Source organism: Mya arenaria, chromosome 9, assembly GCF_026914265.1.
Source record: "Mya arenaria isolate MELC-2E11 chromosome 9, ASM2691426v1".
NCBI lineage: Eukaryota > Metazoa > Mollusca > Bivalvia > Myida > Myidae > Mya > Mya arenaria.
Window position 1 is genome coordinate 67,105,303 of NC_069130.1, and position 18,720 is coordinate 67,124,022.

The 18,720-nt window shown below is 33.7% G+C and overlaps 1 long non-coding RNA gene across 3 annotated transcripts; it reads right to left on the minus strand.

Moving 5' to 3' along the window:
* Nucleotides 1-4,968: 4,968 nt before the first annotated feature.
* LOC128203647 (uncharacterized) lies at nucleotides 4,969-18,441 on the minus strand. Of its 3 annotated transcripts, none has more exons than XR_008255998.1 (7): nucleotides 18,189-18,441; nucleotides 13,392-13,478; nucleotides 12,507-12,650; nucleotides 10,252-10,362; nucleotides 9,155-9,232; nucleotides 8,050-8,152; nucleotides 4,969-7,251 (listed from the first exon to the last, which is right to left on the minus strand). It is a non-coding gene; the product is annotated as an uncharacterized LOC128203647 (long non-coding RNA). The 3 variants fall into 3 exon arrangements; XR_008255997.1 differs by having other exon boundaries at nucleotides 17,955-18,441; XR_008255999.1 differs by lacking the exon at nucleotides 18,189-18,441 and adding an exon at nucleotides 13,680-13,717.
* Between the last annotated feature and the right edge of the window lie 279 nt (nucleotides 18,442-18,720).

Below are 18,720 nucleotides of genomic sequence, written 5' to 3' on the forward strand. Positions count from 1 at the left end.
ATGCGTTGACATATTAACTAGCCACTTTTGTGATATATTTAATAGCATTTCAGTGTCTGTTTTTTTTTTCCAGGCAAGTGGACAGAAGGTGTCATTATTCTTCTCCATAAAAAAGGTTCTGTAAATGATGGCAATAATTACAGTGGAATTACACTTGTTAGTTGTTTTTCAAAACAATTTTAAATAAGCACATCGAGTCATTTTGTGAAGCTAATGCCACTATTTCAGATTCATAATTCGGATTTCGAAAAGGTTGCTGAACGGTTGACGCAATTTATATTTTAATGTCTATTGTGCAAAAATATATTAATGATAATAAAAGATTATATGTTATTTATGTCGACATGCTGAAGTGTTTTGATCTATCGCAATGCTTTGTGGCTTAAATTGTATAAATCTGGTATAAAAGGTAAATTACTTAGAATCGTGAAAGATATGTATGAAAATGTTAAATCTTGTGTGAAATCATGTACATCTTACTCTGAATACTTTAGTTATTCCGTTGGCCTGCGCCAGGGTGAGGTTATGTCCCCGATTCTTTTTCCCTGTTTGTAGAGGACTTAGAATTATATGCAAGATAGCATCACTTCCGGTTTAAGTATTGATGATATTGTGTTGATTATGTTGTTATTTGCTGATGATATGGCCATTTTAGGGAAATCGCCCGAGGAAGTCCAAAACCATTTAAACACTGTTTACTCGTAATTCAAAGCATTGGGATTAAATGTAAATACATCAAAAACAAAAATAATGTTTTTTCGTAAGCGGGGTGGAATACGTCGTAATGAGCATTAGGCATATAATGGCTATACTATCGATGTTGTTGATAATTTTAATTATTTAGGTACTGTGATAACTTACACTGGAAGTTTTACATTGAATCAAGAGCACTTGGTCGGAAAAGCCCTCAAGGCTATGAATACTTTATTATATAAATGCAAACAATACGACCTTAAACCTAAAATATTTTGTCAATTATTTGATTCTTTTGTTGGCTAAATATTGAATTATGCCTGTGAAATTTGGGGTTTTAGTAAGTTAAAAGTAATAGAATGTATACATTTATTTTTTTGTAAGCGATTGTTACATGTTAAAATAAACACATGTAATGCTACAGTGTATGGGGAACTAGGTAGATACCCTCTATACATTGATAGATATGTTAGAATTATTAGATACTGGTTTAAGATTTACAACAGTAATAACATTATGATAAAGTCCGTGTATAAACAGGCAATTGATGACTGTAATAAGGGTTGTATTAACTGGATTTCTAAGGTTAAAAAACTGTTAAATGATTATGGTTTTGCGTATGTACTTAATAACCCAAATATTGTATATGTTAATGTATTTATAAAGGAATTTAAATGTATAATTATGGATACATTGAAACAAGAACGGATGGTAATATTAGTAACAGTTCTGTTTTGGATATGTAAAGAATTTTTAAAACTTCCTTTGATTATGCAATATATTTAGATTTAGTTCCAAAGAATTTACGTTTATTCTTTGTTAGATTTAGAGTTTCTGCACATCCGTTAATAATACAAACAGGACGTTATGCACAGAATAATATACCTCGTAACGAACGATATTGTTTATGTTGTAATTGTAGGGACATAGAAGATGAATATCCCTTCATATGTATTTGTCCATGTTATCGCCAGTCACGTAAAACTTATATAAAACGATTATATTATGTTAATCCATCTGTATTCAAATTCCATTAATTATTGGTATCATATGATAAAAAGGAAGTTATGAATGTTTGTAAATATATAAAAGAAGCATTTGTTAAACGCAACTCTCTTATAAATAATATAACTTAATATAGTAGTTATGAAATTTTCCCTAACTGCCAAAGTTAACATAATAATTATTTTGTATTCAATTTACATTAACTTTTTACCTTCATTACATTTTATTTTATAAATTGTTTTTAAGTTTATATACGTTACATGTTTATATATATATATATTTATATATATATATATATATATATATATATATATATATATCTACTTAGGGCATTAAGGAGACCGTATGTATTTTACGGCATTAAGGAGACAATTTGTATATTTTTTGTTTTATACTTTATTTTGCTTTTTTGTTGATAATTTAGTATTGAAATGATCATTTATTATGTGTACAAGATTTAGGCTTCTTAAATTAATTAACAAAAAATATACGTAATTTGCGGTCTCCTTAATAATTTGTAAGTATGTTGCAGGTTTTAAGGGGACAGGTATATATGTCGAAGGGTTTATGGAGACCAGTGTATATATTATATTATTTTTGAGGCATTAAGGGGACCATCCATATTTTATGGCATTAGGGGGACAAATTATATATATCTTACTTTTGACAGTGAAGGCTCCCGTAACCTTAAGAGACAACTTTGTAATAGTATTTTTATATAATTGTGTGTAATAAATCCACAAACAATGACCGGTCGAAACGGGAGGACTGCAAATTTCATAGGATATTCATCGGAAATCTTTTACAGACCATCTCATTCATTAAATGAAATTCAGCTTCAGTCACTTGGTATGTGTACCGTTTGATAAACAAAAAATATAATGGCCAGGGGCGGATCCAGGAATTGTCGTTAGAAGGGGGCGTTACTAAGGGGCGTTTGCAGGAGGATTGAGGGTTACTCAATCAAGAAATTTTTAACAATTTGTAGTCGGAAATGATGCATTATGTGCGTATTTATTTTCTTCTCATATATTGACACAAAAAGTAAACTTGGACGATTTTAAAGACAATTGCGCCCCCTTCTCAATCCGCTAGTGAATGGTGACTTAATATTTGATATATTATGGTTAAATAGAACTTTCAGTTGAATTATATAGAAACTGTAAATGCTAAATACAAGTTCTGTGCTTGTAAAAACAATAAAAGTTTCGTCTGCACAGAAATGTGTCTGTTAACGCTTGAACAGTTAGCTCATGATAAAAGAACATTGTTCATTGGGTTCATTGTGACCCATGGAAGTTTTATTTATTAAATTCCAACTTCCCCTTAAATTTTACTTGCCTAAAACTTTAACCGAAGTCAATCAGGGGCCATAACTTGTATTATGGAGTTATGTAACCTCATTGGCTGATGGTCCTGAACAATTGTGTGAAGTGTTTTAAGTCAATTAGATGAAGGGTATAGAACGCCTTAACCAATAGGCTACGGAGACGGTTTTAATGCATGTACTCAATTGCAGATTCAGGGGGGGGGGGGGGGGTCGGTCCCAGCGCGCGCGCCGTCCCCCACCCCTTTGAATCGTCCGTTTATAATACGTTCTCAGTCAATATCGGGAAAAAATACAATATTAAGATAAAAATGCACTATTTCGGACTATAAATTAGGGGAGTCTAACCCCCACCCCGGTCCAACATTTTAAGCCATTCAATTTCTGTTCTGAGGGAGGGGCGGATGTGGAAAGATTAAGCCCATGAGTTTCACGTACCCCTTCTTAAGTCAATTCCTGGATCTGCCACTGATATCTGTAATCAGATTTGTTGTTTCATAATGTTATAGTTCCTTTAAACAGTTTAAACCTTTTATGGCATCAAAATAAACAGACGCATGTTCAGTAAACACATTCTCTGTATACAACGTTCTCGTACTCCAGAGCGATGATGCTATGCATTATATTTATCACCATCTGACTGACTGAGTAACTGCCAAAACTTTTCCGTTTAAAAAGACTCTCTCATGTTTTGGCACCAAACATATTTTTCCTCGTAATGCATCTGAAAACACTTACATGTATATTTATTTTACTCCTTGGTACTGAAATTGCAGAAATAATAGTAACCAGGTTGATTTTCTTTTATACTTCAATTGCATTTTACAGTAAAGTATTAAAAATTAATCTTGTTCAAGTTGGGAGCAAGCACATGGGGGTGCAGATAACACATAGAATAAAAAACGGAACGCTTATCCACTCGCCCACAGGGACTCATACTAAGGTGTTGAATATTTTAACCTTAATGGAAGTTATTGATTTATCACGTGATTATGTCAATCAACTGATTGTGCAACAGCCTTTTGTTGAATCGGGTTAGTAACGCATTTCAAAATTTTGGACTTCAAAGACTATATTTTAGCACATATCAACATTTATTGAAGGGTTTCAGCCATCAATAGCTTGGCTTTAACACTTCGTTTGATTCGCCATACTTTATTTCGTAATAACAATCTATAAAATCCAAGTAAAAGATGCATTTTCAAAACATTCGCTTATATTCACTCAAAAACTCATGTTCGAAAGATATAAAAAAAAAAGTATGTCATAATCATATCCTCTTTAGCGGCTGAGTTTCTTAATATATAAATCTCTTATAAATTTGCCAAATAAAATTCAACATGGGTAAACAATTATAACAAATAACGTATTTTATGTATTGCAACATATTTATAAAAAGATAAAGTCAATTGAATCAAATGAACATTTTCAATGTACTTTCTTTCTCGCGGAAAGTGGACATTTCATCTTACTCCAACAAGTGTGGGGTATGGTTGATTCTCTTCGTGACTGAAATCAACTTTTTAAACACTTGGTGCATTTCAAATCTAGTCCATATAAACAGCCCCTTCAGATTCTTTGACGATTGCATTTCCATGGGAGATCACTGCGTATGATAAACATACAAGTGTTGTTTAGCCACACTGTGGTTTCAATTATGTCAGGGGCGTAGCTACCCCTCTATTCATGTGAATTCATAAATGTGCTGGGGGGTTCAGGGGCGTGCCCCCTCAGAAAATTTTGAAAACCATGGTGCAATCTAGTGCATTCTGGACGTTCCGATGTGCATTATTTAGTACTGGAAAATAACCTATTTTAGATTCATGTAGTCAAGTTCGCATACTGCAACTTTGGTTGATTTTTTTGTCAGAATCATGTGGATTCAGTGGCGTATTCACGTATAGGCGGCTACACGCCTGTATGATGTGCATATGAATGTATAATTTGGTTTAAATGATGCATCCTTAATGTAACACCTCCTTGCTGCTACACCAATAGAAACTTCATGGGATGTTAATAGTAAAAGAACTAGCACTGACGTTCCCATTTTTGTCTGAGTCATTTAAATAATAGATAACAAATTACAAGATAAACAAATTTGTTTTGACTTCTTTAATGAATTATATAAAAACATTGTACAAAGATATCATGACACTTTTAAACAATAAGTATGGTTGTCAATTAAACAGTATGCTAGCTTTAAAGATTTAGGCAAACCATTGGAATTTTACAGCGGTCTTAAAAGGTGTATTTAAAGCTGCAATCTCACCGATTGATCGTTTTGACTACCGGTACTCTTTTATTGATCGTCTATTAATGGAGTATTTTTTGCAGAAATGTCTAGACCCAATTTTAAGTGATATAAGACTGCTGAAAAAAGATCAGATTGCAGTTCATCATATTTATGTTTAAAAAAATGATGTTTTATGACTAAAAGCATTACGAACAATGACTAAAAGCATTACGAACAATTTAATGTAAATGAACTTTTCGGCAGTTTTACCAAACATTTTTGATTGGTTCTATTGTGAATAATCTAATATGACTGAATTAAAGGAATGATAACCAAATCAGCCGATTTTGAGACAATTTTGTGTCTAAACTGACAATCTGTAAGAGTGCAGCTTTAAGTGTTGATCTAAAGCTTCATATACACATTGTTATATTGTCAATAACTGTTTAAAAGGTCTCATGTACTAAATAAGATAATAATTTTCATAATATCTAAAATTGATTAAAATAAATAAAGTACCATTATACCTATTTCTTAATAGTGCCGTTTCTCATCTGACAATACCATTCAAAGCCATCATTTCAACTATGAATTTATTTTTAACTTTCAACTTTTCTATAGCATATGCAACAAAATATACCAAAAATACAAGCCATGAACAATATGATTGTTCAACTTGCATTATCTTTGACCTTTTGATATGACCATTTTCCAGTTTTGTCTATTTGTAAGTTGTGCCCTGAAGAATAAAGTATGACTGTATGAATCAAAAACAAGCAATAAAAACACTAAAAATATACCCCAATCCCTGTAATTTCTAATACAGTAGTAAAATCAAGCAATTAAACATTTAGAGCTGCACTCTCACAGATATACCGTTTCCACAACTTTTTTTGTCTTGGAATGAGCAAGTTTTTGCGTAATTATCTGCAAACCAATGATAAAAGATTGCTGACAAAAGATCAGATCGCAGATTTCATATTTCCGTTCGAAAATTAATGTTACTAACGGTTTAAGAAAAGTGCATGAAAAACATCAATGTTTTAACTTAAATAGAAAAATCTGGGATTTAATTTTTCGCAAAAATTGGATGGTTCCAATCCAAGACATAAAATGAAAAAGGTTGTCAAAACATCTAAAGTGTGAGAGTGCAGCTTTAACGTTTGAAAGTAACTCTGTTTGCCTCGTGCCCCTAAACAGGGTTTAATTATATTATATGCCCAGTGGGCTTGTCCCTGTATATTTGATTGTATGATTGCAGTAATGGATACTGGTCTAATTATCTTCTGACAATTTTTCACCAATTTTAAAGAATGAGAAAACACATATTAAGCTCATATAACGCTGTACAATTTAATCTCATTCATTAGGTTGAGAAAAATTCCCTAAAAATATTAATTGTGGAGACATATCTTATTTAAATACATACAGGAAATGGCGACATCATTTACCCTTTAGTATGAAAAAGGCAGTTTCCTGATATTTGAATAGCGGTTTTTTATTTAAGCATCTCAATTCATAGTATGTATCAAGTTTCAAAGGAAACCAAATCATTGTAACGATTGTTTTCAAAATAGATTCACACTCTTGATAAACTTCTTTTCCTAGTTTCAACTTTTGAGACTTTTTGATGAGCCTGCACCTTCCCCCTCTTGTGCAGTGGCTTCAAGCAATAAAGCTACCAGCTCAAGTTGCACAGCTGGTGAACAAGACTGCTGATAGTCGGCAAACTGCACACTTTATGCCATGATAAATCACGTCCATCGACTTCCAGAATGAAGAAATGACGCAGCACAGAATTGATTTCAATTGGACCTCTCTGTACTTTCATCACCTTGTTGTAGTCAAAGACTATGTCTTAGTGTGCAGTGCGGGATCTTGAGAAGCTTTCTGCTCGTCTGATGAAGTAAGTTTGGCAGAGTGTGACACTCCTATCTACTCATATGGCTAGACACCTGTGATCTATGTCTTCTTGTGTGTGCCCAATCATCACCTGAAGAGAATTTAGAGGAAGTTAGTGCTTGCTAACAAGTCAATGTGACAAAACAAGGTCTTTCATTTATGCCACCAAGAACTAGTATTCCAAGTTTCATAACTTGTATGTTAACTCAAAGCAATTGAGCAGAAACTGTTTGGTAATTAATTTTAAGTCACTGCTTCCACTTATACTGCAAGTAATATTGAACGTGAACCGACTGACCCAAATGCAATTCTAAATAATTTTTATGTGCAGAAACCTTAATCCTATTGACACAAAAGTAATCCAATTGTATGTCTTCACAAAACATTCTACAACAATATTTGTTCTAACTTATTGTTTGGACACTTACTGAACACTTTTGGTCTGACTTTATAATGCAGCTGGTGAAAATATTAAAAGTCCCTTAATAATGGGCTTACAAAAACATGAAAAAAATGTATTTGTTTAAAAATTACAAAGGGCCATAACTCTTACAATATTTAAGTTTGTATTGAGCAGAATAAAAGGCTTTGCCTAAAATACAACCTTAAAACTATATTTACAAGTAAAACAAAAAAATCTACAAATATGTTTTTAGTATCTGGTTTTTGAGAGTGAATGATCAGAAGAAAACATCACACATTCACAATCATATTAAATAATTTAGTTTTTTTTAAATTATATTATATTTCAAAAACACTGCAAAAGACAAGACACTTACGTTTCAATTTCTTGATTTAATACAGTGATGATTATCAATTCTTATGAAGGGAGATGGGTCTTACACTCTAACCAGTGCAACTTGCATGTTCTTAGTTGCTCAGTTATTACCTTTCTTAAAATTCTCCTCTTGATCTGAGCCACGCCAAAATGATGGGAGAAGCTTTTGTTTTTCAATCAGAATGTATAGCACCTCTGTGTTTCTGTTTGTCTCCTGAAATAGTAAAAGTTTATTAATAATAATAACAATAATAATAATCAGTGACTTTTATTGAAATTATTTTCACCGATTGTGCCTTGCACATTGGGGAACAAAGTTGACTTCTGAGGAGAAGATTTTTTCCATATAGACATATAGCAAAAAATAGCTCCGCACCCTGGAGCAATGTTTTTTTATGAATCAATATCCAGTGAAGAAAATTCATACAGGGTATTGCAACATATTTTGCTTCAAATGAAGACTTTTAACAAAAATAACTTAACTAGCTCTTCATCATATTAAATAAATATTAACACAGTCTATGCCGCACACGGAGCCCCGCATTTGATCTTTTACCAAAGTTTGATTGAGAGTTTAGTTTCACATCGACAAGTCTTTACTGGTCTATTAAAGCTGCACTCTCACAGATTGAACATTTTGAAAAAGGTTATATTTTTTATCTTGGAATGAAACAATGTATGCGAAAATGATGACAAAAAAATGTCTTTAAATTCCCGTCAAACATGTCCGAACCAAATTCAAACTTTGGATAATCACTGTCATTCACGATGAAATTCAGCACTTCTTGCCCAGTATATATACCCTTACTTTAAGCAGAAGGCAAATTTAAACACACACATTTGTCCGAAATTTAATCAAACTTTAAATGGTAGTAGGATTGTCATTTGTTCACATAATTTTCAAGAATCAGGAAGTGGGGAACATTATAAAGCCATTTAACGATACAAACAAGACGATTTTCTATTGAATGTACAATAGTAGTACCGGGGTAATATGCAAATAGTTATTATCTCAAGAAAAGGACATCAAGACCAGTTCATTTACCAGTAGCATCAGACAGTCAATAATGGTTCTGAGTTTAAAGAGCATAATTTCCATTTTATTGTTAGTTTAATCATTATATATTTAACACCAGTTGTGAAGAAGGAGTTATCATTATATAAGATTATATTATCTGGCAGTGGTTGAAAATGTAAAGTGAGACCAGTTTTTTACCTGTTATTGAACAAACTGTTATGTTGGCAGGACTGTCCTCCTCAGCAATGAAAAGAACAGCAATGACTGGCTGGCACTCTGTAAAATGGCGATTAAAACATTTTGTCCTATTAAAACTGTCCCTTTCTAAACAATCCATCAGCAATATATATAAATGAGCTGCGCCATGTGGAAATGTATCTTGGGAAGTTTCCATTCCATGTAATGATGTCATAAAGATGAGCAGAAGACATTACTTACTATGCAGTAAAAGTTCTTACTTTAACAGTAAAGATATCTTTCTCTGAGAAAATTTATCAAAGTGAGCTCTTTTATGTCATGTTTCTAAGTCTTGTACACATCTATGTTACATATATAAATAATAAACAGGAATAAAATGAGGAGTTGTGTACACACTTATTCCTCCTTATGTACTGTGTAACTCAAGAAAAACAATCCATAATTCTAGTAAATCTCTAGAATTCCCTTACTTTTCTCGCTGTACAAAAATGAATGAGGAGTTGCAAACAAGCAGGGCCATAAAACTTTTGCTATTTAAACTGTACCGCAACAGCAATTTAAAGACAGTGATACTCATTGATGGAATAGGCACTTTGACAGCTACATTTTCTGAGAAATGGAGATCAGACTAAATTCTCCAGAGATAATTTATAGATTTATTTGAAATAAAAAACATGTTACAGTGTTTGTGTTAAACTTGTTACTTATCCCTGATTTAACACAATCATTACCTTCAAAATGGTGATAAAATAAAAACAAATATACCATATTAAACACTGTTTACTATCACATCTGTACCCCCCCCCCCCTTCTTACATACTTAAGCGGCTGTTACCAAAGTAAAGAATGAAAGGTCCACAAGGCCAATTATAAACCATGAACCATGAGAATCCTGTTTACTAATTTGATTTTAAATCACCCAAAAGGCTTTCTACACATAATGGTTCCTTAATTTAAATCTAGTCTCCAAAGGTGTCACAGTTGTGATTTCATTGAAAGACTTGAGATACGTTATTTAAAAAAATGACGAAAGGAAAGCTTAAACGCAGAAGCCTGGCCGGGTATATGAGCCTGGAAATAAATACGCAAAAGCTCACCATGCTGCTAAGGAGTCTTATATAATTCCCGGCCCCAGTTCAGCTGGAGATGTTGATTCCACACGGCTGGAAAACCGGCCCGGTGCACCCAAGCTTCACCATTGGCAGTATCTGCAAGAGGAGGGTGTAAATCTGGGAAAACGCATTTATAATCAATTTGCGAAAGTTCTTATCCGTCATAAGTAGTGAACATGTATGTGGCTTATAGAACATCTGAAATTAAGTTTAATGAAGGAGACAAAGTTCGGTCTGGGATCTTAACCTGGATTTTGATGCTGAAATTGTAAGGGCCGAAATCAGAACATCCACTCCCACTCACACTCCAACCACATTCCCGTAAGGGACACTCAAATGATCACTTGAGTGGAATATGGGGAGTGACACTCAAGTGATCTGTTCGTATTCACACGCCTCGCTAACACTCCACTTCATCAAGTGAGCAATACAGTATATAATTATACACGTATGTTTACATGATCATATCGGATTATCTGTTTGACTATGGTGATGTTTACATTATACATTGTAAACATATGTTTATTTGAGATTTGAGTACCTTATTGTTAGTTATAGCAACAAACAAATGATAATAAGTGTTATTCTGAAACTGAAATTTACATTTAACAATTGGTTAATAAAAATAAACGTTTTGGGTTGTAAATAACTGTTGCAAAATACGTTTAAATGCATGTTTTTTGTTGTCGTTGTTGTTGCTGTTTTAAATATGTAGCCGTTTTCCATTGTATCACGTAATTTAAATATGTATTCATATATAATCTTGCTTTTGTATTCTACATAAAGCGGTCTTGGGCGTTTGAAAATAATATATGGAAGTTGAAAAATGGAAGTTGAAAAAATAGCAGATGGATAGAATTAGCGAATGAATCTACTTCTTATGGGGAAATAACACCTCGGAGTGAAAAACAACTCAAGAAATGTAGGGGAAAATGGATGAAAATGACGATAATAATAATAATAATAATAATAATAATAATAATAATAATAATAATAATGATGATGTTGATGATGATTTGGTGGTGTTGGTGGTGCTGCTGCTGGTGGTGGTGCTGCTGATGATGTCAGATGATAATGAAAATGATAATAATAATAATAATAATAATAATAATAGTAATAATAATCCAGCTGAATGTAGGCTGGAAAATACATATCAATTCCCTTACCACGCTATGAAATGGCCCTAGCGGCGTCAAGTTAGCAGCCTGGCGGCCTAGCCGCCTCATGTGACTAGCGGCCTAAAATTGTTTCCTATTCCAAAGCATTTTATATGCGTTCTTTTCTAAAACAATGATAAATTAAATGTCCTTTTCATAAATCAACATCCTTTAGCCAATATCAGCATTTCCCCCTTTTCCTGGGCTTCTGGATTGAGTTTTGGGGATTTTTAGGCCGCCAGGCCACCAGGCCGCCAAGTTCACGCCGCAAGACCGCTCAAGCGTGATGTATTTTGCATAGGAAAACAATTATTTTAGCATTGATTTAGAAGAAAACTCATATAAAAATGCTCTGAAGTAGAAAACAATTTAAGGCCGCTAATGTACGACTAAAAACATTGATTTATCATATTTCCCATTTAAACCATTGAACCTTGAAATAGATAACAAATTTAGGCCGCTAGTCCGCCAATCTCACGCCACTAGGCCGCTAACTTCATGCCGCTAGGATGCTAACTTCACGTACCTTTAGCTGCCTGTCTTTGCAGCCATTGATGAATTGCAAACATCAACATTGCTGGGGGTTCAAGATCATTGCGAAACAAAACAAATATATGATAGGCGCATCCTTTTGAATTTGTTTTGTTTATAGATGGCCACGTTATTGAATGAACATGTACTTCAATGGATTATCCCATTCTCTTAAATATTGTCTGGGAACGAGCATGTCCCTTATTTGTTCCAAATATTTGATATATTTCATCTTTTCTACTTGCCATGTACTTTTTTCACATACACTCATTCAATTCCTATTCACAACCAATCCTCAAGGGCGGTTCAAGTGGCCTAGCCGAGCACTCACAAATGTCCCACTCACGCAAAACACTTGAGTCTCACTCACACCTGTGAATACAGATATACCTTTCACTCGAAAATATCTCGACCGTTATGTGATTACAGAGGATTAACTCATTGAGTGTGAGTGAGAGTGATTGTTCTGAATTCGGCCCTATGTTTTGTTCAAATGAAGTATAAACTTACAGTGAGTACAGAGATATCTTGAAGTCCAGATTTATCGCTTACCTGATGTTCGTAGGGCTACAATTGAGAGCTTTTCTGTAAATTGCAGGAACTGTCCCCATGAGCCTATTGTCTGTTAGGGGAATGGTGGCTTAGGTGATTGGTGGTACCACTCTGCATTTCTTATCCACACAAAACACAGTGTATCTGAAAATGACAGAGAATGGCCATGCACTTATGAAAGCTATGCTAGAAATACGCCGTTATGAGTGTATCAGATGACATTTCCACACAGAAATTGTGAGGCCTCCAATACAGCAGTACTGACATCATTGACGAAAACATATATATCTGTCATGGAGCTATGCTGGTTCTGTGGCGTCAAAACCACTGCAACTGGGCAATTCACTAGAAACATCTTTTCAGAAAAAAGAAACAACCAATACTGGGTAGCCTTTGTCACCCAGTGAACACCCAGAGCATCTAGTTACTTTGAGCATCTATTTAGTTAGAAGTAGCCACATTAAGATCTCAAATTAACAAAAAAGTGTATCCGTAAGCTTTGAAATACTGAACGAAGTGCAACTTTGAGGGGGGCTGCGAGCAAATATTGTCAAGGGCAGAAATCTCGCAGAAGTTTGAAAAAGATTATGCAAAGCTCTAGCTTGATGATTTTGGCCCAATTTCAAATTGTTACTCAGTAACACGGCGGCGTAAATTTAATCTAACATCAATATAGTTACACAGGAAAATAAGAAATAGCTTTAAACTCTCTAACATTCATGGCAGAGTGTCTGAGTATCCAGTATGCCAACCAGGACGGAGAATATGTGAAACATGCACATACACACCTTTACAGCCCAACATTTGGTTATGGTTTCACAGTTATTCATTTACACAAACTCACAATCAATCAATCGATCAATCAATCAATCAATGCACACCCACCTGGAAAGGTACGACATCCTTTGGAAGAGATGAATCTTGCAGTCTGGTAGACGGTTGCTGACTTAACTTTATTGTCCCAAGCAGCAACTGCAATTAGATAAACATGTTGATGTTCGCACTAAAACAAAGCTTAGTATTGAGTAAAATTAAACATGCAGCCTGTTGGCTGGGGTAACATATCTAAATCCCCAAATGGATGATCTGATCCCAGCCAACAGATCAGCGAAACACGAATTGTATTGCGTGTCCAGGGGGGGTGGGTCCCAAGGATATCTTGACGCAACTTACCATAGCCGCCTTGCGTTTTTGTTCACAAAGCCGGCACACACAGTTCATTCTCAGTTTGCATGTTGTGTACTGAAAAGTTCCAGCTTTCCATGACACTCGCAATAAACCTATCCATGAATTAAAACAAATTAACAAATAACTACCAGGTTATTATGGAAATATAAATGTCATTTTTTACTTGATTGATAAATACAACTTATATTGCAATCAAACTGGATAAAATATCAGAAAAATGTGTCCTGTTCAAAAAAGTGTGTTTTGAAGTTGCAGACAATAGTCCAAAGACCAAGAATTAAAGTGTTTAGACAGGGGCAGGCAAATCTTAAAAAAAATGTCAAAATTTTAAAATTTAAATAAAACTAAAATTGTACAAACCTTATATAAATCATGTGTACACTTGAAAATACATACAAGGATACAATGTACACATAATCAAACGCTACCTGACAGAATAATTTTTTTTCAAGAACTACTTGAAGGGGTACTGTGACCCGCAAGTATTTCGTTGTGGGCGGACACCTTTAAACCTCTTTCCCGCACATTAATTAAACACATCTTATGTTTTGTCAGTGCCGGTTTTGATGACCAGTATAAATCTAAAAGCAGTTTTTCTGCCAATATTTACCCAAATGATTTGGATGAATGCTTAACAAGAAAGTGCAGTGTACACAATCAAATAAAGTATTTAGTGTTCCAGCAATAATGAGCAATCTGAAATCTGACCCCTTACATTCCTTAAATATTCACAAAGAGTTAAGTTCAAATTTAAGCAACAAAAATCACATTCAAGCAGAATAATTTCAAGCAAAAATGAGCAAGAAAATAGAAACCAACTGAATTGTATTTTCAAATGTTCCATCCGTGTTTGTTTGTTATCTTTTTATGATTCAAATGGTAAAAAATGGTGCAAATGTGAGAAGCTCTGAAGAAGAAAACTGATATTTAAATAGAAATAGTGATGAAATCACTGACATTATGTTTACTTAGCATCTAAAGCAACAGACCAACCAGACCTACCAGTATGCTAATCTATATTTAAATGCTAAATTTTAAAAACCCTAAACATACAGATAAGATCTGTGGCGCAGTTGTTTACATTGTGTGATTAAAATGCATATATTTTTGTTGGTGATTAGTTTAAATCCAAGATTTGTTTTCAGAAGATCAGCAATAATGTTTTTTCTTTGTCTCAATGAAAAATGTAATGTTCAAGTTCATAAGCGCTGTTTTATCTGAGAATTTCCCTTGGTGTGAACCGTTTACTGTGTCCAAGTTATCCAAGCTGGATCTAAGACATTACTACAATATGGGCAATTTGCTCTGCCATTTTTATAGATAATTGTGTATTCCAAAGGTATTCTTTTGGTACATTGAACTCACAACAATATTTGAACTCCTGACGTCCAGCACCGCTGTCAGATTATCTAATCCAACCACTATGCCATTGCATGCTCTTTACTGAACGAAAGATAAATGAATACTCACAATTTTGAACAGTTTTTTTTTGGTCACACTTTGATAGCAACCTTTTAACCCCACTTAAACCTGTCTTCCCTATTTGGCAAACAGAGAATTTTTAGAAAATTTGTTATCTGATGATCCTGTAAATTTTGTGTGGATAGACTAAATACTGTTCGAATTTAGCAATTCAAAACTAACATTTTGGGTTTATTCAGTGTAGACCCTAAAATATCAATTTTGATTTATAAGTATGTAGGTTTGTTCAAAAGCTCAGTACAGTTTTCTTTACTTGTTAAGTTATCCAATTTCTGTAAATAAATGTTACTAAACTTGACTATAAAATACTGTAGGGGGGCGTGGCGTAAAGTTAAGAAAAAATCCAAATAATGCAACAGTCAATTGCAGCATGGGCCCCCAAGGTCCTGCTTATAGCGGGGACTTTGACTTTCGGTCCAGCCAATCCCAGGTAAAATTCCCGCTCTGCACAGACAAACAGCTGGTAAAAGCCCTGTCAAATGAATTATGGTCATTTCGTAACCGCTCACTGTTGGTCATTTCGTAACCATTGTGTTAGTCAATTCGTAACCGTTAAGAAATCGAATGGTCATATCTTAACCGTTGACTCCTATAATTATGAGGAATTAATTTAATACCATTTGAATTTACAAAATAAGTTTACTGTAAGTATAAAACATAAAAATAACAACATAAACAAAGTTAAATCTAGTAGATGTATTCCTTCTTTATTCCTAATAGTGTAGTGCGATTTGCCAATAAACTCTGAAACTATGACAAATAGAAACATTCACACTAGCTATTTTTTTATGTTGCGAAGGAAATATTATAAGTAGGCTGAATATTAAATGTAATAATTTTTTAATTCATAGATGTTCTACCATTGAGAGGAATTGTGACCTTAAGCCAATATTTTTTAAATATATAGACCATATAACTTTAGAATTTCATTTTTTTAAATTGCATAGAAGTATTGTAAAATGTAGTGAGTTTGCCGAATGAGAGTATGCGCTTTTTATATGCTTATTGTATTAAAAATGTGTCGATATGTTTAATTTTGTATCTTGTTATTGGAAATTAATACATTGGAAACTCACTAAACCGGACAAGGTCCGGACTGGGCAAAATTTCCGGTTTAGTGAGGATTCCGGTTTAGTGGGGATTCGATGTACAGAGTAAGTTTACTCAATATATTAACTGAGTTAACCTTTAAAGGCTTTTGTCCTCTAGGGACAGTTCAATTCTCCGACGTTTAGACGGAGGTTGAGACATGATTAAAGCACTTGCAAAAGTGATAAGCATAATTAAACATTTCTGCGTTTTTATAACCATCTTTTTTCCAAGTCTTGAAATAAAACAACTCTCGTAATTTAATGCTTGTTTAGTATGTTTGATAGTTTAATTAAAGCACCGCTCTAATTTGATTCAATCATAGAAGTCTTAAGATAAAACAACCCTTCAAAATGATCACTAAAAAAACGTTTCTATAGTTCTTTATTTTCTGCAACAAACAAATAAATGTTTTAATCAATTTTCTTTTCACAAGTTTGATTATCGTTTGATTATCGCGCGACAGTCAATCCACAGCGCAATCATCATTATCGATTATCGTATTAACATAACATCACAGGTGTAATATTTAATGACGTACCGGCTGTCAAAACAAAATGACACGTGATTCGCGAATTCCTAATACACAGAATTATTTTGACACGTAATATTACTCAAAAATACATCGCGATCAGTCTTAAATTATTGTTTACAAGTAAGCAAAATGTAAGAAAATAATTAACATATTTTGGTAGTATACCTTTTGTCATCTAGGGAACTTCTTTAGCCCTAAAAGGCTAGTAAATCCCTTTAAACTGCTTCGTCTGTAAGTTCTCCGCCTTCGGTATGACTTAATATACTTCAGAAGTATCAAATCGTTTGTTTTTCCAAAGTTTATCAAGACCTGCCTTGAAGGCATTCACAGATGTGGTGTTCACTAATTCATGTGGCAAATTATTCCAAGTTGAAACTATACGATTGCTGAAAGAATTTTGACGTAATGACAAATCATTTCTAATTTAGCATGATATATATATATCTAATAACTATTGAGTAACATAAATTATTGGCTTGTTACTAGTGAGAATTTGAGTAATGTCTTCCAATTGGTGTCTTGGTTGCTGTGCCATATACATCCAGGTTCGAACAATACACTTAACGAGGTGCTAAGTGTACTATTTATCACCTTGTTAAATGGTGGTTACCATATGAGCAATTGATTTCTTGACGGTTACGAATTGACTGACAAAATGGTTACGAAATAACCAAGATTCAGCAGTTACGAAATGGTAAGGTTACGAAATGACCAGATCCCCGTCAAATGCCCCTGGGGACATCCTAGGTTAGGCCCATTCCCTGTTTTCAGCGCAAAAACAATAACACGCATTCACTCAGCACTGCCGGTCCACCTGGAACGTAAAAACATGGCCCATTTCACCTGCTATCCCTGGTATAAACAAGACCTGCCTGGGGGCCATGGTTACAATTGACTGGTGCATAACTGTGGCAGAATAAGGGAAATATTTTATTGTTGCATTTATTATCAAATATGAGAATTTAAGACACATGCAAAAAGCCACAATACGAATTGGTGATAGTGTTCGTTCTGTTCTGCTATTTAAAGGTGGTGAGAATGACTAATGACATGACATTGACGAACAAAATGTAAGGCATTTGTATCATTTCGTCTTTTATTTATTAAAATCTGAGATGTTAAGGGAGCAAATCCCTTTTTAGATTGGAACATACCAAATAATAATAAGCGACGATGTAGTGGTAAACCAAGTTTGTTAGAAATCAATCGAGTTTCTCCAAAATACAAGCAAAAATTACACCGGATGTTGATACTAGTGATTTAGTTTCGGATGAACAAAATCCGGATAAATCATTTGCTTTTCATCCAAAGGGTGGACGATTTATACTACTGTACAAAAGTCATAAAAATAAACGAAAAAACGTTGAATATGTATTTTAAACACTTACCAAGTTACCATTCTCTTTCCGTAAGAGATGAACGCCATACTGCATAATTGCACGGAGATGGTACCACGGAGATACCCGAAAATTTCCGTTATATTCCGGAAAGTTAAATTTCTGTATACTTGAAAATTTGGATGTTGATGGTACACGAAATATCGAATTTCCTTATTTCTGTATTTTATGGAATGAAACTTCGGGATATTATACAATAGGCTTTAAATAAAGTAAAACAAATAAAAAATGCTTAGTATATAGCTATTTTTGACCAAAATTATTATTTTTTCCCTGGTTGCCTTAATAGCTATTTTTATGGATACACAAATATACACACACAAAAGTTTAAGAATATTTTTTTTTAATATTAAAAGATAATAAGATTTAAAACAATGAAATGATCTCGTAAATAAACATTCAAGCTTATCAACTTACTGTCAATGGACATTTTTATTGACATTTGATACATCAAATCTGGACTGAAAATATTAAGGAGACCAATTTTTGTCGCCTTAATCCAGCGGTCCCCATAATGCCTAGA